The 27784-nt window shown below is 37.6% G+C and overlaps 1 non-coding gene and 1 pseudogene across 1 annotated transcript; one reads left to right on the plus strand and one right to left on the minus strand.

Moving 5' to 3' along the window:
- Positions 1 to 1500: 1500 nt before the first annotated feature.
- On the minus strand, positions 1501 to 24634 carry LOC120281124 (annotated as a pseudogene).
- Positions 11601 to 11706, plus strand: LOC120281475. Its single transcript, XR_005542615.1, has one exon. It is a non-coding gene; the product is annotated as a small nucleolar RNA R71 (small nucleolar RNA).
- Positions 24635 to 27784: the final 3150 nt, after the last annotated feature.

The raw sequence follows: 27784 nt of genomic DNA on the forward strand, positions 1-27784 counted from the left end.
GTGATGAGGCTAAGGTTCGTGCATTGGCTTCTGTCGTCAAAGAAGTGCTCTGGCTCCGTTTGATTCAACAGGATTTTAGTGTACCAACCACCCCTCCTATTCCTATTCACTATAACAGTACTGGGGCCCTTCATATTACTACAAATCCAGTCAAACATGAGCTGACCAAACACATTGGTGTGGATGCACACTTCACCCGATGTCATGTACTTGCTATGACTGTCTCACTTCACTATCTTCCTACAAAGGTCAAGGTGGCTGGTTTCTTCACCAAGGCACAGACATGTGATCAACATCTAATAATGTTATCCAAAATCAAGACATATGATCCACCTTGAGTTTGAGGCGGTGGGAGGGGGTGTTAGATATACATATGTATGTATACATGTATATGTATATATAGATGTATATGTATACTTGTCAATTTCTATATGTAGACCCAAAGGGTCGCACATGTATGTTGTTCATTGAATGAGGATTGATACATTCTTTCTCTATCTTCTAACATGTATAATGCAACCAAAAATAGTTCCATTTTACCCTACAGTTATAAGATGGGGAAAAAGGTTCATTAAATCCAACCCAATTATGGAATTTATCTATATGGGAGGACTCAGCCCGCCTCACCCATTGCTCAATACCTGTACCTGCATCTCCCAATCCAAGCATAATATATATTATGCAAAGCGATGGAAAAATTAGATGCTAATCAAGTTCATATGATTCTGCAAGTAATTAATTGACACATAAACATGCAAGACAGTGGAAAAATTAAATAATAATAAAAGAACTTCATATCCAAAGGAAATGCTCCTATGTATTATACACTGAACTTTCAGGACAATTTAACAATAGAAAATTATACAATAAAAAACAACTAGTGAAATAAAACAACTTCATACTTCTGATAAGAAACCCCCAATAAAGTTCACACATTATGCCATAGAGCTTTGAAATATTTAACTCTCTAATCAAACAAAATCAGGCATCCTTTGTAAAGTGGAAAATTGAAGGATTAAAAAAACATGAAGTTCTTAAGTTAGAATAATATTTAATGGCCTTTTTTTTTCCCTAAAATTGAGCATCTAATGACATTGAAAAACATATTGCTTCGATTGGTGGTTTCTTTTTCCTTTCATAGGCAAACTTACAAGGATGATGACATCATTCCTCATTGAAGGTCATATCGAAGAGATATTAAATACAACAAAAAGAGAAGAATGGAAATTCACTTGAACAGAAAAGGAAAGACACTTCCTAGATACCTTATTGGCAACAAGATGAACTGGCACTTGTGCACATAGATAACACATATATTAAATAACATGATAAGTGAGACCTTAAATTGTGAGAGTTTTAGAGAGAACAAGTGTCAAATGACCTTTTAATGGAGTGATGACAACCATAAAGCTAATTTCAGTTTCACAAATCACATTGAGTTCAATAATAATTTGTTATTAAAAGTAGTTTAAAAGACATGATTATATTACAAATTGAACTTCATCCTACAATAGCTCTAGCATAGTTGATAATTACATTAGCGCTCTTTTGGTAGTCTAATCTTCCAATGAATCCTATTTGTAATCCATTACAAATGTAAAAGTCAATTTAATACAAATGCGGAGAAGATAGTACAGGCCAAAGTACAATTTTATTTCTAAACAATGGGCAATCTGATCTGACAGCAAACCCTAGCTCCTTCTGCTGTGCTGCTTTTCAAAGGCTCTGAATTTTAAAAAAAAGATGTCCAATCAGTGATGATATATTTATATAACATAAAAAACCAACAATATTATTCAATTAAGTTTTTTAAATGTAAGGATCCAAATTATCTTCCAAGAGAGATTAACAGAATAATTAAATGGGATGTGTTTATTGGTTGCAGGATTCCATACATCATCATCAATGCCATTAGTTATTCCTACTAACACAAAAACCTTCTAGGTTATCAAGTTAGCTAGCTCCTCCTGAGCGTCTTGAGTGAATCCTCCTGAGCGTCTCATCCCCTTGATCCTTCTTCCTGTCTTCATCTCCCAATCTCCCCTTGCCATGGCAAGCGAGGGAGTCATTCCTCCCTTTGCTCCCAAACCCCCTACCTCTTAGACTTGGGTGCAGACAGCCTCTAATGCTGCTCGCTCCAATGAAAACTCCTCACTTCACAACCCCCAGCTTTTGAACAAGCTCAAGAACTCAACCTCTCAGTTTGTTAGTCTTGACGATGATTCCCTTGATAGAGCTCGCATGCGATTCTAATACTCCTTATAGGCAAATTTTTCGGTAAGCCACCGCCATTCGACCAAGTGAAGATGAGTCTGTTGGCCAAATGGATGGAAATTGGTGAAATATCTTTCTCTGACCTTCCTAATGGCTTTCTCTTAATCCACTATTCGTCTTATGAAGTTATGCAAAAGATCCTTGTGTGTGTGTGTGCGTGTGTGTGGGGGGACCTAGTCCATTAATGGGATCATCCTCCAACTTTCACCATAGCAACCATTCTTTGAACCAACCTTTGCCAAACTCAACATAGTAACCATTTGGGTACAACTGTACAGCTTGCCTGTTGATTTTTGGGATGTTGAAACCCTGGAAACTGTTACATCCCATTTTGGTAACCTTCTTAAAGTCAGTAGGCTTACCTCTTCACTCACTTGCTCTAGATTTGCTTGAGTTTGTTTAGAAATTAACCTATCCAAACCACTAAGCCATGGGTTCTGACTCTAAGATGATCTTCATCGAATCTTTGTGGTGGTTCTCTACAAAAAGCTTCTAACATTCTGTTATACTTGTGGAATTGTTGGTCATGGTACTAGCTCTTGCCCCAGATCACTGGCTATCAAAAAGGAACACCCTCCTCTACCTTTTCATGATCCACGAAGGACGGGGATCGAGTCGAACCCTTCCTAGAAATCAGTTGATAAGGGGCCAGAGTCCATGGCTATAGATCCTAAAACGATGAGCATGATTCCTTTGTTGGAAACCCAAGATCCTCCACTTGATAGTGACTTTGGCTCGTGGTTGTTGGCGAGGCCACGCTTGTGGATGTGGTGGTAGTACGCGTGCTACTCACGTGCCTAGCGACGCAACAGTCGAGATGGGGGGTACAATGAATGAGGACCATGGCATTGCTACAACAGCTTGAGGAACACATGGCGGCTTTGCCTTTTCCCATGCCTTGGCACCGAAAATTTCAAAAACGATTTGACTCCACTTAACCATGCTCCCCACATCTTAGAGCTAACCGATGATTCTGTGATCCCTATAATTTCTCGGGAAGACAAGTCATCTAATGGCTATCCACCTAATGGGATTATGATGCCAACAGATGAAATTCTCTAACACAATAATCTATCCATGAAAAGCTGTGACAAACCCAAAACATCCCATCGCACCGGTTCACTGCCTCCCATCCTTCATTTAGCCTCTGTTGCAGAACCCAAGCTCTTGGAAATACTCTTACCTTGCATAAGATAGCAGTAGATAAAGTGTCTGATGCCCAAATATCATCCAGTAATAAAAATAACGATTCTGAATCCTTGGTTGGGGAAGATGATGAGATGTCAGACGAAGAGGATGAAGCAATGTCAAAGGAAGAGGATGATGTGGATGATTAGATGACTTTTGTTTAATACCAGGCTGAACAGGGACGTGAGACTCTTGTTAGAAAAAGCTCACAAGTTCCTATCGATCCCCACAAAAAGGGTCGAGTCGATGCTGGTGGGTCCAGCTCTTGCTAGCTTGACCTTTTCATCTTTGCTGAACAGTTAATCTATTCCCCATGGAAGTACCTCTTCCCTTATGGTATTTGTTCTCTTTTATTATGATTATTATAATTACTCCTAAGATTATTTACTGGAATTGTAGGGGGATCTCCAGTCGAGACACCTCCAACCGTATTCTAAGACTAATTCATAAAGAGAAGCCCTCTATGATGTGTCTTGTTGAAACACTGGCTGACTCGACTCGGCTTGATCATTTTTCCAAGAGACTCTCTCGCAAATGGAAATGGGCTGCAATCCTGGCCAATGGGTTCTTGTGTGTGACACACCCTTTGTGTGTGTGCCACAAGTGCACGGATTGTCAAAGTAATAAAGTACCCTAGTGAGTGGGTAGTCGTATCCAAAGGGAATAGTTGTTAGGATGCAATTAGTAATGCTATTTAGATAAAGAGTGAATCAATTTGTGAGTGAGTGAACAATATCAATGCTAATAAAATTAAAGAAGAGAAAGGAAAGCGCAATAGGGATAAGGAGAGGCAATCAGTAAGAAAATGGCGTACCCGGACATTGCTCACCATAGGAATATTGTTTCAAGTGCAAGACTACTAATTATTCCTCCTAATTAAACTTTAATGAGTCGTGGAAATCCAAAAACACACGGTCCAAAATCTAAGGTCAACTGTGACTAACCCTTATACTATGCCTCAGCGGAAAGGTATGCTCTCGAAGCCTCACACTGTGCGGGATTGCATGTAGCTCTAGGGACTCCAAGTGATAAATCCTATTCCCTAATATAGATCTAACCCTTTGGTCCAGGCAAAAGACCCCTAGTCACAATTAAGCCCCAACACTAAGGATTACTTCAATACTTCAATTTGTTTCTTGCGCAACTAAGCCCCAGTGGAGTTTGTCTCTTAGCACTTCACTCTATCATGACCGCAAAGAACTCTTGGAACGTGGAGTTATGATAAATCACATCAAAAGGGAAAGAGGACGTTCCGCTACCTCTCGACTCACCCTCTTGACCCTCTCCAACCTTGCTTTGTCTAATTCTAATGGCGTGTCACTCATCCACAAGGATTACCAAGATAGATTCTCAACCCTAGTGTCAATCTAAGGGAAAATCAATACAACAAGCATTTAAGTTTGAAACTTAATTAAAACATCAATTAAAGAAGCCAAATATGAGTCAATGAAACAAAATCATCCTATGGTTTACAAGTCCAAGTACCCACAAGGGGTTTAGCTCTCCATGGAGCTAAATAAAATCAACAATGAAATCAAAAGTAAAAGCATGCTATCCATAGATAAAACCCCCTTCTAGTCCGTATTGATGGTCTTGTGGAGCCGCCTTGTTTTCTCCAAAGGTTCCCTTGTCAAGCCTAGGGCACACCTCGCTGAATCCATACTGACGAAAGCTTCCCCAATAGCTCTCTTCCAAAGGAACGTGATGTCGAAGGCCATAGAACCGCTCCAAGAACCTAGGTAAAGCCTCTCCAAACCCTAGCCGCAATCACCTCAAAATATGGGCAAAAGATGGGAAAAAGATTTTGCAGTAACTCTCAAAACGCGGTATTTATAGGGGTTCAAATCGGGAATCCACACAGGCGTGTGGATTTTCAGAAATCGGTTTTCTGCGAGTTGTGAACAGCATCTGCTACAGTAATTGTTACACTACTTTGCCAAATGTTCCCGATTCCACTCTTTTCATCGAGGCCATATGAATAGACACACATCCATGCGGTAGATCGCATCGCGTCTTTAATGTAACTGTATTAATGAAGCTCTTGCTAGTCTTGCACAAGTCAGAACAAATGAGTGTGACTGCCTTTGTGCCCCTCCACTTTGTATAATCCCTTGAGCACAATGGAGGTTGGCACACATCCACATGTCTTTGAGCACAACTTGTGTCTTCATCTTTGTTCAATCTAAGAATTTCATCAACAATCACATCCACGATCTACTTTTGCTTCCTTTTCTTCAAAAATTATTTCCACAACCTTAAATGCACAAAAGAACATAAATACATATGCATAAGCGATATAATGATGCTCAATGTAAGAAAAAAATAATTCGTATTACTTATACACAAGCACTTATCAAACTCCGCCACACTTAAGCTTTTGCTTATCCTCAAGCAAAAATAAAACATTAAATCATCTAAGAAGGAAAATTGCAAGTGCTTGGCCTTAGGTTCACCAAAAGCATGCAAAAGAAGTATTCTACAAGTAAGGTAAAATTTCAACACCGAATAAGAAAAATCCATGCTCTAGCTAAAAACTTGAATAAAAAAGGACAATAACCCGATATCGTGTAAGTGTGTCTAAACTCACTCAAGTCAACCCAACATGTACTCCTCAAAGCTCTTATTAAGGACTTATTTATAAACAAAAAGAAAAGGTAGTAGCTTCACACATCCTCTAAAGGTATCCCTTTCCTAATCAGCCTCTAGGTGGCTTTCACACTTTCGAGGTGGTAGCTCTTTCTACTGGGGTAGTAGCTTTCACTCATCCCATGAGATAGCTCTTTCTCTCACTAGGGCATAACTAGTATCCGACTTATGAGAGTAGCTTCATACTTCATAGGTGGTAGCTCTTTCCACCCCCAATGCACAAACAAACACATATTTTTTTTTTCAAAGAAATTGAAACAAGAAACAAACTAAAACAGTCCTTTAAACGTCGAACTTAAGTTTCTACATGGTTTAATGGGTGAGTGGTGCAACAAGTGTCAATCGGGCAAAAATTCCAAAAAATTCAAGTAAAACTAGAGCATGAGAACATTCAATGCTAAAAATTTCTCCTAAACAATAAAAACATAAGCATAGATCATTTGTAATGTGAACTCCCCCAATACTTAAGATGTACATTGCCCTCAATGTAAGCATGTAAGCATACAAGCACAATAAAGAAGTATAACAATCAAAACAATGTGTGGAGATGGGCAATTGAAACAGTACTCCCCTGAACTCCTAATGGTACGTTTGATGGAGCTAATTTCACTGAGAGTTAAGTTCCAACGGGTTGTGGAGCACACACGGCCATGTATAAAGCAACATGACCGTGCCCATGACTATTCCTTAATTCCAAGACTCACATGAGCATCTGTACGTATACACAAGGGGGTTCAGTGAAGCTCAACAAAAACAAAATAACTCGAGTCTATAAAGATATAAAAATGAAATATAACTCGAAACAAATGAAAATAAAAGATAAACTCAGAAGGAGGATCCTTTCGGAGTAGTACAAGTCCAACATAAATGCAGAAATAAAATACAAAAAGACATAAAAACAAATAAAGTAGAGACGCCTTAAGCGTCGTTGTCAAGTGCTGTCTCGGTTGCTGCTGTTGATGATGATGCTGGTGCTGCTGGAGGTGGTGATGAAGGAGATGCTAGTGGAGTCAGTGTAGCTCGGGGTCTCATCACAAATGGTGAGGTCGCGTCTCGCTTGAGTAACTGTTGTAAAGTGTCAAGACGTGCCATCACCTCTGCATGGTTCACAGCTTATATCATATGAACCTTAGTCAGCTTTGTCCATAGCACCCCTACAACACTCTTGAGCCTCTCAAAATGATCATAGGCTTCAGATGGAGAAAACATACACACTAGAGGTGGCTCTTGTGCTACAGGTGGTGCCTTTGTCTCCATGTGCTCCTCTTGTAGCTCGGGAACTGGCTGAGACCCCTCAGCTGCATCACCCTCACCCTCGGTTGGCTCTGGTGGGGAATGATCATTACATAAACTCCGTCCCTATATTTGTGGATCATCCCCATCAAATGCATGGTCTCCAAGCCGCTGGGAGACGGTACTATGATCTTCTCGGTCCCTCAAATAGCATCCATCAGACCCATCCCATAATGAGTCGAGTAATGTACGAGCTCGAGAAGAGAACTCTCACCCTGGCATACTGGCCTTGGTGGTGCAAGTACTCAGACAAGATATGTCCCAGGTGGATCGGCTTACTCTGTACCATGGAATACAAATACGGTAACTCTTGGTGATTAAGGACTCCAGTGCTATCATCACGTCTGTTCACTGATCTACTCAGAATAGCGTTGATATAATTGTAAGCTGGACGAGAGAGGCACGTAGCGTTGGAGACCCCTGCTCATACTGTCCCTGGCCACATAATGCACGAAAAGCACGCTGAGGAGTCAAATTGCCAGGATAGTCAGTCGGTAATTGATCATACTCCTTAGTATCAATGAAAGTCTCATCATATAGCCCAAGTGGGATGGAGAACTGAGTGATGCTCATACTATGGTATTGATCGAACGTACGGAATTGAATAGCGTCCACGCTCGAGAAAACTACTGTATGATCGGTCAAACTTGAATGATGCTAACACTTCCAATGTCAGCATACGAATGGCAGGCTCACAAATAAACAACAAGCGGCACCAACTGCATATGGTGAGCAACCCCTTGACCTCGTCAGCCATCTCGTCTTCCAACTGTATCTCTCTCAATGCGCTCAAATCTGGGAAACGAGATTGGCTGAACTTCAGCTTCGACAATCTCGCAAAATGAGCCTGATGCTCGGGAATCGCAAACTCCATGTGCTCCAGCTGAGGAGAAGTCTCTCTATGGCGCTTGCCGGCCGCTTTCTTTGACCTAGGAGCCATTCCTGTAAAATTTGAAAAGAAATGATCAAATCAAACTTAAAAATAGTTTTTGTAGGAATCCACAAGGTTGTGAAAGTCGCACGGCCAGGTTGCAAAAATCCCGAAAATACATCAAAAATCCATTTTGAAATCACTCTAAATACATTCACCAACCATTTAAACACAAAATGCATGCAAAATCAGCACAATAATTGAAAGAAATCAAGATTAGGCTAAGAAAAGAGAAGAGGGAAGCTTACCGATGAAATGAGAATGAAAAACTTCGAATGCGGCCGGAAAACTCACTTAAATCTCTATAAATAGATGGTGAATGGTCGGGAAAGTGAAGAAAGGTGTTCTTTGAGTGTTTGGGAGTTATAGAATGAAGAGGCGTGAGTAGGTTTTAAAGAAAAATCACACCTCTTAACGTTCTGTGCATCTACACGGGCGTGTGAAAATTACCCACGCCCGTGTGATTCCCTCAGGGTCACTCACAGGGGTGAACACATGCCCCTATGTGCTCTCGGGATAGTCTTTGGCTGTCTCTGAATGCAACCACACGGGCGTGTGAAAATTACCCACACCCGTGTGGTCGACCCAGGGGGCACCCACACGCCCCTGTGGCTTCTCTGTCCTCCCTAGAAATCGACTAAGTGTTCCACACGCCCCTGTGGAAATTCCACACGGGTGTGTGGATGTTCACAGTGGCACTCACATGCCCCTGCGTGCTCTCGGGATGGAGGAGAAGTCTCTGCAGAGTTTTATAGGGGCGTGTGGAAATTACCCACGCCCGTGTGTTATTTTCAAGGGCATTCACGGGGGTATACACACGCCACTTTGTCTTCTCGGGATGGAGTCTAAACACATTGTAGAGATCCACACGCCCGTGTGGAAATTATCCACAGGCGTGTGACCGTCACAAGGCCGTTCACAAGGGTGTACACATGCCCTTGTGTCTTCTCGGGATGAGTTCTGAATGGAAACACACTCCCTTGTGAAAATTCCACACGACCGTGTGTCTTCCCTGGATGACTTAGAAAAATTACAGACTCTACAAAAAAAATGTTTGCAACACTTATACAGATGCAGAGACTGCCTATGCATTAAAAACAATCCAAAGAATCATAGAAACATGCTCAAACGACCTAGAAACTTCACTAATCACAATTAAGCACACTAAAACACCAACAATCAATGAGAAAAACACAACAATAGTATGTAAATATCAATACACCAACACTAAAGCTCTTATTCATGCAAATACTAAATTGAAACCTAGAAAAACAATAAAGACTTGGGTTGCCTCCTAAGAAGCACTTGTTTAACGTCAGTAAGCTTGACATACCTGTCCTTACCTCATGGGGGTTCATAAATGAAGGTTGCCCTCTTATCTACAACCTAAAAGCACGATGAACACAATTGTTTCAAGGTAGAGGGGGAGTTGTTGAGTTTGTTACCACACAAGGGTTCGTCACTCTCACTCTATGAATACACATCCCCATTAGCATTGGGGCGCTTCTTGTGATATCTCCTTGCTCATTTCATCTTTTGAACCATCCTCTTCATGATCCCCAGGGTAGGTTGCAACTTGTCCTCTAGACCAAGTGATAAAACTTTTTTATTCTCCACTTCTTAATCTAGCAACCCCTCAAATAGGTCTGGACACATCATTTCTTGCATGTATTTATCAATTAACTCATTAGTAGTGTCAAGAAAATATAAAGTATTGTCAAAGTCAAGAGAATATTGCATGGCTTCGGCGAGGCGGTATGTCAACTTGTCATCACTAGCTCTTAATGTCAACTCCCCACCATCTATGTCAATGAGAGCCTTGGAAGTGTGCAAGAATGGCCTCCTAAGTATCAATGGAACCTCGGCATCTTCATCAACATCCAACACCACAAAGTCTATAGAAAATATGTACTTATCAACTTTCACAAGTACATCTTCAATGATACCCCTCGGATGTCTAACTGATCGATCGGCCAATTGGAGTGTCATCCGAGTGGGCCTAGGCTCTTCCAAGCCTAGCTTCCGAAATAATGTATAAGGCATGACGTTGATGCTAGCCCTTGAATCGGCCAATACCTTCTCTTCACCCAAATTGCCAATGTTGCATGGGATTATGAAGCTTCCGGGGTCTTTCTTCTTGTTCGGCATATTCTTTTGCAACACCGCTAAACATGAAGCATCTAGAATCACAAATATACTCTCCTCAAACTTCCTCTTGTTGGTTAAGAGGTTCTTGAGAAACTTTGCGTAGCGAGGCATTTGAGACAACGCTTCCATAAATGGGATGTTGATGTGCAACTGCTTGAATAGACCCAATAACTTCTTGTATTGCTCATCATTTTGGTCGTTCTTCAATCTTGAAGGATAAGGTATTCGTGGCTTATAAGGTGGGGGTGCCACCTCCTTCTCTTTAATTTTATCCTCAACCTCCACGACCTTGGGTGACTCAACATTTGCCTTCTCATTAGGGAGCCTACTCTCAACTTCACGACCACTTCTCAAAGTGATCGCCTTCACATGCTTTCTTAGATTTGTCTCCGTGTTGCTAGGTAAAATACCTTGAGGCCTTTCCGAAAGTTACTTAGCAATTTGTCCTACTTGATTCTCCAAATTGTGGAATATTGCGGTGTGGTTACGAAGTGTGGCTTCAGCCAATTGAAATCTTTTATTCGACGATTGAATAAACTTGGTCAAAGCCTTATCTAAGTCGGTCATCTGATTATCCAACCCTGAAACTCTATTCTCCATGTTCGGGGCTTGTTGTTGTTGTTGGAAACCTGGTGGTGCCATAGCCTTCTATTGCCATTGATTATTCCAAGAAAGGTTTGGGTGGCTCCTTCACCTTGGGTTGTAGGTGTTGCTATACTGATTTCCTTGACCTCTCATTACATTACCTACAAAATCAACTTATTCCACGGAAGTGGTACCACTAATAGAAATTGGGCAATTAGATGGAGCATGTCCTCCCCCACACCCAGTGTAACTCATCACTTCTGCCCTTCTAGGAGAAGTTAGAGTGTCTAACTTCTTGCTCAAGGACTCAACCTGGGCTGCCAATGATGTAAGTGCATCGATCTCATGAAGTTTGGCTACTTTCTTCTTGTCTCGTGTGTTCCACTGATAACTGTTCATAGCCATCTCTTCAATGAGCTGTCAGGCTTCTTTGGGGATCTTGCTTCCTAAGGTACCTCATGCTGTAGTATTAAGTAATTGCTTCGTGCTTGGGTTGAAACCATTGTAGAAAGTGTGGATAATCATCCACTCAGGAAACTAATGCTGAGAACATTTCCGTAAGAGATTCTTGAACATATCCCATGTCTCAAAAAGAGACTCTAATTCCATTTGCACAAAAAAAGATATCTCATTCCTAAGCTTCGCGGACTATCCGGGAGGGAAATATCGGGCAAGAAAAGCTTCTACCATCTCCTCCAAAGTAGTGATCGATGCTCTAGGTAATGAATGTAACCATTACTTTGCTCTCCCTTTCAAGGAAAATGGGAAGATCCTCAACTTGATAGCATCATCAGTAACTCCATTAATCTTGAGCACGTCGCAAACTTCCAAGAAATTCTCAATGTGGTTGTTCGGATCCTCATCGACCAATCCATTAAACTGTGCCGACTGCTGTAACATCTGGATGAAGCCTGGCTTGAGCTCAAAACTCTGGGCTGTAATCGGTGGCCGCACAATACTAGATTGCATACCAAGAATTATGGGTCTTGCATAATCTGAGAGTGTCCTTTGCTGCTCATGTTGTTCTGCCATATTATCAAACCCTTCACCTTCTATCTCAGCTTGATTTGACTGATCTTGTACAGGTTCCTTTCCCTATCAATGAATTCTTCTTCCAATATTCGGATCACCTTCAACCAATGTCGAAGGGTTGCCTCGGGTCATAACTCAGAGCTGTAATTAAAGAAAGAAAAAAAAAACAAATTGGAATGATGGAAGAATAAAAAATGTGAAATAGAACAAGTAATGAATAGCTAAAATAGCAAAGTGCAAAATGCTTCCAAAACACCTATTCCCCGGCAATGGCGCCAAAAACTTGACACACCCCTTGCATGTGTGTACCGCAAGTGTATGAGTTGTTGAAGTAATAAAGTACCCTAGTGAGTGGGTAGTCGTATCCAAAGGGAATAGTTGTTAGGAAGCAATTAGTGATGCTATTTAGTTAAAGAGTGAATCAATTTGTGAGTGAGTGAACAATATCAATGGCAATAAAATTAAAGAAGAGAAAGGAAAGCGCAATAGGGATAAGGAGAGGCAATCGATAAGAAAATGGGGTACTCAGACATTGCTCACCATAGGACTATTTTTTCAAGTGCAAGACTACTAATTATGCCTCCTAATTAAAGTTTAATGAGTCATGGAAATCCAAAGACACACGGTCCCAAACCTAAGGTCAATCGTGACTAACCCTTACACTATGCCCCGACGGAAAGGTATGCTCTCGAAGCCTCACACTGTGTGGGATTGCATGAAGCTCTAGGGGCTCCAAGTGATAAACCCTATTCCCTAATATAGATCTAACCCTTTGATCCAGGCGAAAGACACCTAGTCACAATTAAGCCCCAGCACTAAGGATTACTTCAACACTTCACTTTGTTGCTTGCACAACTAAGGGGGTGTTTATTTAACTGTAAGTGAGGGGAAGTTAGGAAGTGAGGAAAGTGCCACTTCCCTGAAGTGGGGGGAAGTGATATCACTTCCATGATTTTTGTGTTCATTTGTCAGAAAGTGGGAATGAAACCGAAGAATTTAGGTGTTGGATGAAGTTCTATGAGTTAAAAAAAGACTTTAGAAATGAAAAAAAGTTAGTTTTTATAGACTGACTCACTCCCCCCACTTCAGTAAAAAAAAATACTGAAGTGAGCTTAGTTCAAAATTCACTTCCGTTGGAAGTGGGGGACGTAGCACTTCCCCCACTTCAGCATAAATGAACACCAGAAGTGGGGAAAGTTAGAACACTTCTCCTCACTTCCCCCACTTTCCTTGGCTCCCTAAGTCCTAGTGGAGTTTGTCTTTTAGCACTTCACTCTATCATGACCGCAAAGAACTCTTGGAACGTGGAGGTATGATAAATCACATCGAAAGGGAAAAGGGACGTTCCGCTACCTCTCGACTCACCCTCTCGACCCTCTCCAATCTTGCTTTGTCTAATACTAATGGTGTGTCACTCATCCATAAGGATTACCAAGATAGATTCTCAACCCTAGTGTTACTCTAAGGGGAAATCATTACAACAAGCATTCAAGGTTGAAACTTAATTAAAACATCAATTAAAGAAGCAAAATAAGAGTCAATGAAACAAAATCATCCTAGGGTTTATAAGTCTATGCACCCACTAGGGGTTTAGCTCTCCATGGAGCTATACAAAATCAATAATGAAATCGAAAGTAAAAGCATGCTATCCATAGATAAAACCCCCTTCTAGTCCGTATCGATGGTCTTGTGGAGCTGTCTCGTCTTCTCCAAAGGTTCCCTTGTCAAGCCTAGGGCACACCTCGCCGAATCGATGTTGACGAAAGCTCCCCCAATAGCTCTCTTCCAAAGGAACACGATGTCGAAGGCCATAGAACCTCTCCAAAAACTAGGCAAAGCCTCTCCAAACCCTACCGGGCAAAAGATGGGAAAAGGATCCTTCAATAACTCTCAAAATATGGTATTTATAGGGACTTGAATTAGGCATCGACATGGGCATGTGTAATTTCCACACGGCCATGTGGATTTCCAGAAATCAGTTTTTTGAGAGATGTAAACAGTAACTGCTATGGTGATTTGCTACAGTAACTTGCTACAATACTTCGCTAAAATGTTCCCGATTCCACTCTTTTCATCGAGGCTACATGAATAGGTACACATCCATGCGGTAGATCGCGTCGCGTCTTCAATGAAACCATATTGATGAAGCTCTTGCTAGTCACAAGTTGGAACAAATGAATGTGACTGCCTTTGTGCCCCTCCACTTTGTATAATCTCTTGAGTACAATGGAGGTTGGAACACACCCACATGTCTTTGAGCACAATTTGTGTCTTCACCTTTGTTCAATCCAAGAACTTCATCAACAATCACATCCACGATCTACTTTTGCTTCCTTTTCTTCCAAAATCATCCCTACAACACTAAATGCACAAAAAAACACAAATACACATGTATAAGGGTTAAAATCTGATAAAAGTGATGCTCAATATAAGAAAAGAATAATTCGTATTACTTATACACAAGTACTTATCAGTGTGTCATCCTCGTTGCTTGCAACATTAGCCTTGGTTATATCACTCCGGTCATGGTTCCCCGTCACACTCTTCATTTAATCATTTCCCCTGACACCTTTCATAACTGGCTTTTTTCAGTTATTTACAATAGCACTCATCTCCTATCTCAAATATCTCTCTGGCTTGAGTTATCTAAACTCTCTACTATTAGCTACCCTTGGCTCATTGTGGGAGACTTCAATGCCATAGTCTTTCCTAATGAACAAAAAGGGGGATCTTACAGATATTACTCTCTTAAAGCCATATACTTTCTTAATTTTATCGATGAAAATGATTTGATTGACCTTCATTTAACTGGCCCGACTTTTACTTAGTGTAATAATCAAAATGGGATGACCCGGCCCTGGGCTCTCCTTAATCGCTGCTTAGTTAATCTTGCATGGTTTTCCTTGTTTAACTCTTATGTTCTTAAGCACCTTTTGAGGATTACTTCTAAACATGTGCCTTTTTCTTTGACTCTTCGTAATAATTCCCATTACCATGGTAATTTTTTTTGTTTGATGATTATTGGTTAGATTACATAGGCTGTCATGAAGCAGTGAAGAATGCTTTTAGACTTACTGCTTTTACTCATCTCCTCTCTCGATCTCACTCTAATATTATTATTTGGAGATCTACTGCTCTCAATCTGATTGACTTTGCACTGATTGAGACCGAACTTACCATCACTGTCGCAGAGAACCTGAACATTTTCCTTTCTAGTAATCACTCTCTTCTTATTTATTTTTATGATAAGCTTTTAGCACTTCAGCATCAGAATACTATTAAATGGGCTCAACATTCTCATCTCATTTAGGTGTGTAATGGAGATCGAAACACCAGTTTCTTCCACAATTCAGCTCGAATTTGTAAGTATCAATCTCATATCACCCAAATTTATGATTTAAATCGTAACTTATGTGCAGATCTAGATAGCATACAACATGCATTCTTAAATTATTATTCTAATTTATGGTATGCCTCTGATACTGACTCTTTGCCAAATATCTTTTCTACTTTGCCTGGCGATCTTCCATCACTTTCAAACCTGGACTGTGAGATGCTCACTAGAGATGTTTCCATGGAAGAAGTTTATCGCACAGTGATGGACCTCCCTACAGGTAAGAGCCCTGACCCAGATGGCTTTAATGTTGAATTCTATATATTTTTCTAGCATGATATTAGGGATCACTTAATCCCTGCTATCCAAAGTTTCATCAACAACTCCTCCCTCCTTTCTTCTTGGTAGAGAACTTTTATCGCTTTGATCCCTAAAAAAGATAATCCAACTTTGGTTTATGATTTCAGACCTATATCTTTCTATAATGTTTGTGTTAAAATCATTTCAAAAATTCTGCCTAATAGACAAGCTCGTTCTCCCAAAACTTATTGGTAGAGAGCAGGCTGGGTACGTTGCTAGTTTTTCTTTTGATAACATTATTGCCCTTCAAGAGATTGTCCATTCTCTTGAGAGAGATGTAAATCACCTCCCTAGGATGTTAGTTAAAATCGAAATTGAGAAAGCATATAAATCTCTAAGCTGGACTGCAATTCTTGCTACCCTTGCCAAGATGAATTCCCCTAATGTATGGATCTCTAGGATTAGAACTTGCATCCCCTCTAGTTCTTTTTCTTTTCTCATCAATGGTCAACCTAGCTCTTGGATTAGCTCCTCTAGAGGAGTTCATCAAGGCGACCCCATATCCTCGTATCTTTTCATCTTGGTGTCTCAGAATCTCACTTCAATGCTTAATTTTGCTCTTCACAGAAACTTAATCCCTGGCTTTAACTCTAGCTTATGCCATAACTCTAACCATCTTATGTACGCGGATGATCTAATCCTTATCTCACAAGCTACTAGAGGTACTGCTAGAAACATCAAGCTCTGCCTGGATATCTATGGCCGTCTTACTGGTTAGCAATCTAACAAATCTGCTATTTATTTTCGCTCTTGGTTTAATATAAGAGTCTCTAAAAGCATTTGTTCTATCCTCCAGTTTACTCAAGCTTCATTCCCCATAACCTATCTTGGGGTAATGGTTACTCGTAAGAGACTTGCAATGGCTTCCTTTAATCCTATGGTTAACAGGATTCGCTGCATCTGTTCCAAATGGAAACACTCTAAACTCTCTCAGGCTGCAAAGACAATTCTCATTAATTCCTCAATTCTCTCTATCCCAACTTATTATTCCTCTGTTTATCCCATCCCTGATATAGTTCTTAATGAAATTAATAAGATTGATAGGGATTTCCTCTAGTACAAGGGTGGCAATGGGAAGGGCATCCATGCTGTGGCTTGGACCAATTTAACTGAATCCAAACCTGAGGGGGCTTGGCATAAAAAATCTCTCTTTTGCGAAAATCTGTTTGATGGCTAAAAATGTTTTTAAATTATTAAATGGAGATGATAATTTATGGGTCAACATTCTCCTTCAAAAGTATGGCAAAATTAATTTTTGGAAATATCCTATTCCTCCCAATTGCTATTGGTTTTTCAAAGGCCTTTGTCATGTTGCTACTAAATTGAAACCATTTTGCAATTTGGACTCCGTGAATCCTAATCAAACCTCTTTCCTATTTAACCCTTGGTGCTCTGACACCCCTCTTGCTTTTAATCCCATCTTTTTCAACTCCAATTTGGATTTTGAAATTCTCTGAATTATAGATTACATTCAGAATAATAACTGGGATTTTCATAAGCGTCGCAATCTTTTTGGAAAGAATGTTGATTGTTTCTCTAGTAGACTTGGCCATATCAATCCCAATGCCCCTTGCCATTGGAATTGGACTCCCAAGTCTCATAGTAACAAAATTTCTTCCAAGGTCTATCATTTCCTTAATCATAACCATTATGATGGAAGTACATTTGGCAACTCAGGGTGGCTCCCCGTGCTCAGCACTTCATTTGGCTCACATTGAAGGGAAGACTTGCCACCAATGAATTTCTTCATAGCATCAACCTGGGCCCTCGTAATCTCTACAACCTGTGAGATCTTGCTAATGAGAATACGGATCATCTCTTAGTTTTCTGCCCCAAAGCTTAGCTTGTTTGGCGGATTGTTGGATCTAAGACTGGCCTCAACTTTGTTTTTACTAATGGATTCACAGATGGTTTTTGGCTTATATGGAAAGTTAGATGCGACGTCATTTTCAGGCAAATTACTCCAAATTACTCAACTATTGCTTGTAAAGCCCTCGCTGATGTGTCAGAATTATCCAAATCAAACAGTGATCAATTTGGTCGAAAACTTCTTCTCAACAATTTCTCTAATGTAGATGGGCCTTTCCTCTTCTACTTAATTGTGTGGAATACTAAAACTGAGGTAGGTGGATTTGGATACTTTGTTTCCATTTGTAATTATCAAGTTGTTTTTGCAGGATGTGGCTCTCTCATCGCCAATTCTGCTATTTTGGTTGAGTTGCAAGCGCACGCGGTCACCATTCAAGTTACATCAGCCAATTAATTAAATCTTCATCATATCTTCACTGCTAATTTGGATGTGCATCAACTCCTTCGCGGTGATCAAACCAACCCTAACGGGAGACTGACTCAATGGATACAAGGCATCACATACGCTATTAACATGGCGGGAAATTCTCGCATTCATCATATTCCCAAGGAATGGCTTAGGTCAGCTTCCAGATTGGCTATCCATGGCTTGAGCCTTCATGCTATTACCACGTTTCATCAAGACAAAGACCTCCCCAGATGGATAATGAAATGTTTTGATATCTCTAGTTTTAAATTTTAACTGACCTTCATGTCTTTGCTCTTTAGACTTCTACTTCTTTGTTTTAAGTTTGCTAGCTAATTCTTTTGGAGTTGTTCTTGCTTTTCCTCTATTCAATAAATTAGCCATGGGCTCCTTTTTTCAAAAAAAAAAAAAATGTTGTAGGTTCACATCCTCTTCTATCTTCACAACAATCTATTAAAAAAGAACAAAGATGAAGATACAACGATTGACGTAAGTACCATTCAATAAGCTCTCATGACTGCTTAATAATTCCCAGAGTCCTTGTCCACCTTCGGCAGTAGTTATTTCCCAAGCGTAACCATGTCATGTATATAGCGAAATGGATTTACAAATGGATATGCAGGGTTTTCCCATTTTTCCTCCCTTTAAAACTTTTCAGGAAATAAAAACCAAAATGGCAGAATTATGACCTGGCTAACAGTTAGTATACGATCAGCTGTGACAATCGAACCTTTCAAGATGTTGACAGTTGCAACCGTGTCAAGAGCATGTTTCCTTGCCCAAGTAGGGAAGATCCATTCTAATGCCCCATACCACTGAGATGGCAATCCTAAGTTCAAATATGTTGTTGCTGGCTCCACACCCTTCCATATATAGAACAAATGGAAATAAAATTAAGATTAACATGCAACATACTTCTGTATTACTGAACACAACAGAAAGAGAGGAACTTTTCATACCCCCTTATACCTGATGTGCTACGTTATGAATAACTAGAATGATGCGAACATCTGTGTAAACACCATGTGGACGATATTTTGCACCCGAAAGGCTAAATGACAAGCTATGCATTTGAAAGAACAATAGCCTACAAACACAGGAGTTTTAGAGTAATTTTGTAAAATTTGGAACTAAGAAAAGGCTATCATTGCCATTAGATAAACAAGATGTGGTAATGGATACAAGAAGAAAATATTTGCGCAGGCAAAATATAAGTTTAATATAGGTCATTGAAGGTCAATATCCTCGGGGGCTGAATAATTTGCATGTAGTTATGTTACTGCAGCAAGTACAACCTCAGATGCAAGAGAATTAGATGAGAAAATGAAATGAAATTAAAAAAAATCTAAAATTGACGGTTTAAGAGCATTCACTAGCAGAAGACTTGCATGTTAATCATTGTCAAGAAATAAACAATTATTTCCAAGTATAGCCCGGCCCCTAGTGGAGGAACTAAATTAGCCTCACATGCTGCATGACAAAGAAAGCATTAATGCTACGAGTACCTGATTGTCACCAAAAGTACCATGTTCATCACCACACAAACTTCCAGGTCTGTGATGAAAAGGATGATCAACATTAACTTGAGAATATAAATATAAAAGAAATTGAAACTGCAACATGTAAGTAGAGAAGCAAAACAAAGAACGGAAGAAGGAAACTATGACTATTTTGGCTAATGACCAAGTAAAGATCAGCTAAATGCTTTCTTGGTTTTATATAAAGTGGATTGCAAATACAAATTGGTCATACATGCAACTACAAGCATCAAAAGTGAAATTACCTGCAAAATCACTTACACTAAAACCTCTGAATACAACAAACAAGTCCACGGCCAGCAAGCACTATAGGCAAAGAACCACAGACATACCCTCATCCTCCAGTCTTAGTCTTGGAGTATGGCCCAGCTTCAGCAGTGACAAAAATAATATTGTATGTTACTTTAGTTCGACTTTGTTTCCTTTTATCAACATCCTATAGTTCTTCCTTTGTAAATGATATTTTAGTTTGAACCTGCTCCTCTTTATCAACAACTTCTGTTTCTTTTTTCTCAAATATTATTTTAGTTAAAGTACTGACCTTTCCATTGAGATATTCTGCTTCTTTCTTAAGATATAGATCTTTAGTTTGAGTTTGCTCAGTGTTAGAAATATTCAGGGAACGAGGCCGGGGATTCCTTCCCGCCCCCCGCTCCTGAATATATAATTTTAATATTGTATACCTATATAGTATTAGAAAATTATTTATATTAAATAAAAATATATTATTAAAAGATAATATATATGATTTATTTAATAGATGGGGGAATCGATGAACGCGGTAATCCCGTGGGATGGGGAATTTTTTTTTTTTGAAATAAACCATGTTAATCCTCGCCCAATCGACATCCCTTGACAACACTGAAAAAGTACCACTCCACCTGATTTCTACACCAACATACCATTTTAAACAATATATATATATATATATATATATATATATATATATATATATATATATATATCAATCCCTGAACTATATAACCAACACAAATCAAAATTTGTAGAGTGGAAAAAAACACAACAAGAGGGGAAATACCAACGGTCAACATGTTCACCTCCTCCAAATCCAAATGCTCTATAGATCCCGGGATTGGCACCTACCACAGCATTGGGCAGAGAGAACCGCCATGAGTGAGCTCAGCAAGAGGGGGAGGAGAGCAATAGAGAAAGTAGGGTTTTTGGTAAGTGGAGAACACCAATATAAAATTAAATGAGGTTTTTATGTAATGTTTACTTATAATAAATAAGGGTGGTATATAAAAATTATTTTTTTTTACAAAATTAGATATTTCTTAACTATTTTTTCATAGTTGGGAACCAGAGGTGGGCACAGGTGGATTAATTGGGCCCGATCCAATGGGTCCACGTTAGTCTTCACCGGATTGGCCTAAAGGGGGGCACGACAGACCCAGCCCAGGCACACCCGGACCAACAAGAGGGCTAGACATGAGCACCTGGTTTTCATTTTTTTAAAATAAAGTTATAAAAATGTAATTTTAAAAAATAATAGAAATGTGAAAAACAATAACAAAAAATTAGTTTGGCTATGTCTCCTTTTAGGTAGTTACCACGCGGACGGAAGTGAGACTAAATTTGAATAGTGTAGGGCTTACTTATCCTTTATATGTTTTAGTAAAAGAATAATATTAATAAAAAAACCTATTTTTGATTGGCCAGAGCAATGTTGTTATAAGGATGTTGTCATGAGTTTGAATCTTGTCAGCCACTATGTTATTTGTTTTCCAAAAATCAAATATAATGTTTAAAATTCAAAAATATTTAAGATAATTTCAAATAAATAGTAATAATTAGAAAAGCACAAATGGATTTAAAAAATGCCTGTGTATAAAATTAAACAATTAAGCTAATATAATTTTCGCAGAATGTTATTAAAAGAATAAGTAGTAAATCCATTTACAAACCATACCTACGAGGCCAGATCTTGGAATCTTCATCAGATGGCTTGAGAATCAAATCAACAAAAGCTTTGCTGGTGCTATTAGTTGGAAAAGGTGGTGATTAAGTGTCAATGCTCCAAAACATATTCCTTGCAAAGCCATGTTGTTCAAGAGGTCCAAAGTTTGACAACTACATTTAGATTGTAACAGTTGTGCCATTACAAAATACAGAAGCAGATTGATAAAGAAAATACATCATATTATGCCATGTCAGATTTTAACAGAAGCAGATTGATAAAACATTAATAAATAAAATAAAATAAAATAAAATAAATAAAAACCATGCTGCAGATATATGAGCTACATGCCAAGAACAGAGTGACATACAGAAAGATGGTAATAATAGTTCAGAAAATCTTAGGTGAGATGATGTTTTCTATGACCATTTCAAAAACAGTTGTATTTAAGGAAATGCCCCAAATCTAGTGCAAACAAACTTCAAAAGATCAATAATTCTATCTTAAATAGTATTTATTTGCTAATCCCAGTCCTAACCAGAACATCAACCTACTAAGCCTTAACAACACCTTTATCAACTGAAACTAATTTTTCTTAGAGTATATGCTCTAGCAATTTGATTAGCCTATAGTTTGAAAGTTGATCCTAATAAGGACATGATTCACAACTATCTTCTAGCAAAATACTTTCATTTGAGCATTTAGCCTACTAAAGATAAGAATTGTGCAGCAACTCAACTGCCTGAATGCACACCCATGGTTTCAGTTGTTTCTTGGGTGAGCAAGCATTGAACAGGTATAGGAAGGAGAGGATGTGCACAGAAAGGAATCATGCTCTGAGGAGTGTATGTGCTATCCATAACCAATTCATCCTTTTTATAGTATTTTATTATTTGATATGGGCATTCTATAGATATTCAAATTTCATAACCAGCAAATTCCCTCTATCCATGTATAATGCACCAAAATGAAATTTAGTTTCCCCATCTTAGGAGGTAAAAATAGCATTTTCTTAAATTGGTAATGCCACACGCATGAAATCCTTTTGGAAGAATAACCAAGCCTTTCAAATTAATCTCAATTAAACTGTTTTTTCTCCATCTTGCTCATGTATGATTCGAGAAGAAAAATAGGCAAGAAAACATGAAAATGTAAGAGTATGAAAATTAAACATGACTAGGAAATTGGCTGTATCCATCAGGAATAAAGGTTTAATCCCATATCAATTGATTTTCATGCAGAAAAAGAAATATCCAGAAAATGGTCGGTACCTTATTGCTAACAAAAAAGCAACTCTTCTCCAAGATCATTCTTCCACGATGTCACATGACCTCCGTAAAGATACACCCGCAAGGAAGAAAAGATAATAAGGCGGCCAAGTTATGAGGAAAAATATGATTAACAATATTGCGAAACTGTAAATAGCTTTTCCTTTTGTCTTCTCCTGATTACTTGCAGACTCCAGGGCTAGTATTACTCAGGTAAGGGCACCTGATTCTTTTGAAAGTTATATTGCAATTGCCAAGGTAGATTCATCCAACTTATAGAATACCTTCACCCTCATAAATGAATGCCAGAGAAGCATGACATATTCTTCAAACAATCAACATTTTAAAAAATTTAAACACAGAACAATGCTGAATGAATAACCACGGAGCATCTTCTGCAACATTAGGACAAGTATGAAACCAAGAACCAAGGCAACAAAATGTTATATTAGTGAACACAAAAAGTGGAGAATATGCAATGACTTTGAAAGTTATAGCAACCGATGTTGGCTGGTCAATATGAAGGATTAGGATCCTTGAGATTATGGCAAAAGCAAACCCATGATGCAAACTTTGGGGTCTTATGAATCTTTTACTTTCAACTTGCTAAATAATGAATGATGTAATGCAGTTTCTCATACTAGTTCAATTTATAATTTTGGATGAAAGTGAAAACAACGTAGGAGCATCTTGCAGATGTTTTACCAATCACATTTTAGAATTAATTCTACATCAACCATATGGACCTTTTATTGGGTGTTGCTTCAATTCGAATCAAGTACAAAGTACAAATGATTGCTCTTAAATCTTGTTTATATGGCACACTTGTAATTAAACTTCCAAATAGATAAATCGCTAAGAACCATACCACTATTCAAAACCTCCTATTTATTAGCATAATCTTTTTAACGTCAAATTTAATTCTTATATTAATAAAATTTAAGCTTCGTACATTGAGGCTTTGGAATTGAAGAAGTAAAACTTCTAGTAATTAATTGCCCACTTTAAAATGAGTCTGCTTAAGTTAACTCCTATCCTCTTCTTAGCAATCAATTTTTGTAACAATTTAGAGGACATTATTTAGACTTTTCTCTACTAAATAAGGTAACTTTTGTTTTCCATATTCTATCAACAACAATTTATTATTTGTTCCTCTTTTATTTATATATTTTCTTTACTTTATTTTGATGGCAAAATTTATACATTTTTTTATACTTTTTTTTATGGTGCCATAATTTATGCATTTTATCCCAACAAAAAAAAACCACTGCTTCCAAATAAGAAACAAAAAACTTACATTTACGCCTTAAAAAACAATTAAACAAAAGGTCCATACACACTACATACACACAATTAGAGAGCTAGAGAAAAAGTTTTATGATGAATAAAAAGAGCTGACAACAGAGAAAAAGTTTTATGATCAATCAAAAGAGTTGGCAACAAAGTCAATAAGGTCATCATAAATTTATCTTTTCAGTATTGAGAATTCCCAATGAAAGCAGCCAAACAAGTAAGCCTATGTGCAGCAGATGCGAACTTCTCACAAACATGCATAAGCTCAACCTTAACTACAGCAAAGTTGTACCTTATTTTTCCAACCAAATCAGCAGACTCTAGGGGTGGTCTTGTTACTCCCTTCAGTATGCTTACCTCAAGTTCACAGTCAATATTCTTGTAGGACCTTCTGCATTATAACTTCTTAAAGCTTTAGAAACTGCAAAGACAAAGAGAGTCATGAGTTTAGTCTCTAAAGATGAAGGCCACCTTATTGGGTGGTTAATAGCTTCACAAACCATGTGATCAGAATCCATGCAAAGCCACCCAGCTCTTGCAAGTACATTCATTCCTCTAAAGGCACCATTGACAATGATTTGGTAGGATCCTCGTGTCCTTAAATGAGGGTCCTTATTGCTTAGAAGACAGTCTTTGGCATAGGACCATACTGTTTTCATCATGTTCTCCACATCTAGTAAGGGCTCTTTCTCATCATCCTTAAGCCAAATTGCACACCTTCTTCTTCATGTTTCTCTCTTTGAATAAAAAGAGTAAATGTTAGTATGGTGAGTATGTGATAAGCTCAAGTGCATGGTGAATGTAAAGGGTGTTGTGTTTGATATTTTCGATTTAAAGGAAGTATGCAGCTTTGATACATAAATAATAAACTATATAAATTAGTCTAGAGAGGACGTGATTAAAAAAAAAAATTTCAAATGAATTTTAATCAATTACCATAGGTGTGACCTTTTGATATTCATAAGATATATCAATAAAGCCACTACTGAATGACTGATTTTAATACTCCTGTATTCTGAAATGCATACAGGCGATTTCCAGATAAACATGCCTCAGACATTACTGTTTATTTGAGAAGAGTAAAGTTGTACTTGTCTCTTTGTAGAGAGGATAAATTTTTATAAAATCATAATTGCAGAATGTAATTTGAGTATCTGAGTAATATTGGATCTTTTAGTAAAATATAAGAGATATATATATATATATATGTAAATATGTACAGATTATCATGATAATTATGAAAAAATTACCATAAAAAAAGTGAAAAATATAGGAGAGCATATTTGAAACACTTTAATAAAAAATTGTTTTGATCTTTCATGTTATAGTTATATAAAGAATGTGTAAAATTTTGTAAATTATTATAATATACTCTTTTTTAAGAAAATTCAAACAAATGGCTGTCAAAATCGCAAATTGTAGAAAATTACTTAAAAAAATATAATCAAGATGATCATAATCTAATTCAATTTGGTCAAGATAATAATCGAGGAAAAAAAACCAAGATCTACTAAATTTATTACGCTCATTTGGAGAACAAGTGACATTTTAGTAATTCGAAAAATAAATATAATCACACTGATCATTTTCACAGAGAATTAGTATAATACATCCCTTCGAAATCATAGATCGAGTATTCCTGATATGTATATATCACAACAACTTATCCACATTTTCCAAAACACAAATAAATAAATAAACATTGATGGAACAGAAATCATTGAGAAGAAACTATAAGAAAATTGAAAAGAAATCAAGAAATAATTACCTAAAAAAATATAACCATTTGTAGAAATGCAAGTATCGAAAGAAAATGCATTTTCTTTTAAAGATTGGGGATGAAATGTTAACAAGGATGGTATTGAAAATTATGTATGTTGATGATGATGGTGATTAAAGAGGGGGCCTACCAAACAAGAGAGAGAGAGAGAGAGAGAGAGAGAGAGAGAGAGAGAGAGAGAGAGCCTCCGGCTGCAACCCATACACAAACAAAAAAACATAATTTAAATTAAATTTATTGATTGGTTAATTTTTTTATTTTTATTTTTGTTTTTTTTTGTTTGTATTGATTTGGATAAACATCAAGTTTCTAATTTTATACATATATATATGTATATATGTATGTATATATATATATATGATCAAACTACCCTACACACCCATTTATTATTAGGTCTTAATCACACATTACAAAAGAATCAAACTCTAGATCTCCTATGTGGCTATGGTACTTGTCAAATGTTTTATTTATAAAAGAAAACACTAATATAACAAGAAGAAAAGTATTTAGTTTTGCTTTTTTTTTAAAACTTAAGACATAATTAAATCAAAGTTAAATCGTATAATTTTTCTTAATTCACAAACTTATTTTCAAAATGATTGTTTTTTATATACCACTTTTATCTCCTAGAAATCACCCATTTTAATTTAATATTTTCCACTAGTGATGATAATAATTCATATAGTAAAGGCTTACAATATTATGTTTATTTTATATGATACAATATCAGTAGATATTTCTATGTTAGCTTAGACATTTCAATAAATTACCATAGAAAGATCTAACATAGATATTTTTATGATAGATCTTTGTACACCAATTCAGGTGATTGCCCAGGAAGATTGTAAGCCCCTCACCCTTCAAGGAATGATCATGAACAAAATTAGAGAGTGTGTAATGATTCAATTGGAAAATCCATATTTATATAGGCAAGCTTAAGAGCATTAGGACATCAAAAGTTCAAGGATCTATCCAAATATCACACAATCAAAAGTTACAAACATTAATACAAAGGTTACATCATAACTTTTCAATGCTTTTGCTAAGAATTTTATAAAACCAAGAAGCTTTAGCTGGAGCGAAGCTGGCCCATATATCAAAATTACCATACATAAAATTGAGAATATGAACCCATTGTTTGTCCTTAGTATTAATAATAGTAAAGATGTTTTTGGTCATCAAAACTGCTGTAGCATTCCTAAGAACAACGCTCCCCCTAGTCATTGACAAGGTAATATCACTACAATTAATGGAGTGGAAACCACTTCTTTTGCTATGTAAGTTTAGAGATAGCAAGATAGTAGCTATGTAACAATAGAAAAAATAGAAATATTGATAAGAACATCTTTCCATATTGTGGAAATTTAAGACATTTTCCATGAATTAATGGAGTTTGAAGCCCTATCTATTAGATAATGGCATTGATTTCTAGATATTCTCTATGAAATATCAAGACAACTAAGTATTTGAAATGAAACCTACATGAGTTCATCTTAAGGATGTGATTCAAAGCTAAGGCAAGCTTGGTATTATACCAACTTGGTACATGAAACATGGACTTGCAAGTTGGCCTTTGGACATGTATAATTATTATAAATGTCCAACATAGCTTATAGCATTTAGTAGCTACTTTACAAGCCTAGCAATAATAGCAAGGTCATCAACAAATATTAAATTGTTAAAATTAGTAAATAACCTAATATTAAGATCCAGAATCAAGTATAACCTTAGATGATGATTAATTATAATTGAAAGATTTTGCGTGACTTATAAAAACAAGAAAGCGGATATAGGGTTTCCCTGTCTGCCCCCTCTGACTAACAATCTAAGGTGAAGGTTGCCATTGATGAGAAAGGAGAAATAGCAAAGGAGATGCATGATTTGTTTGAGATAATCGAAGTTGAGAGAAATTTCATAAGAG

This window comes from Dioscorea cayenensis, chromosome 17 (assembly GCF_009730915.1).
Source record: "Dioscorea cayenensis subsp. rotundata cultivar TDr96_F1 chromosome 17, TDr96_F1_v2_PseudoChromosome.rev07_lg8_w22 25.fasta, whole genome shotgun sequence".
NCBI classification, from domain to species: Eukaryota; Viridiplantae; Streptophyta; class Magnoliopsida; order Dioscoreales; family Dioscoreaceae; genus Dioscorea; species Dioscorea cayenensis.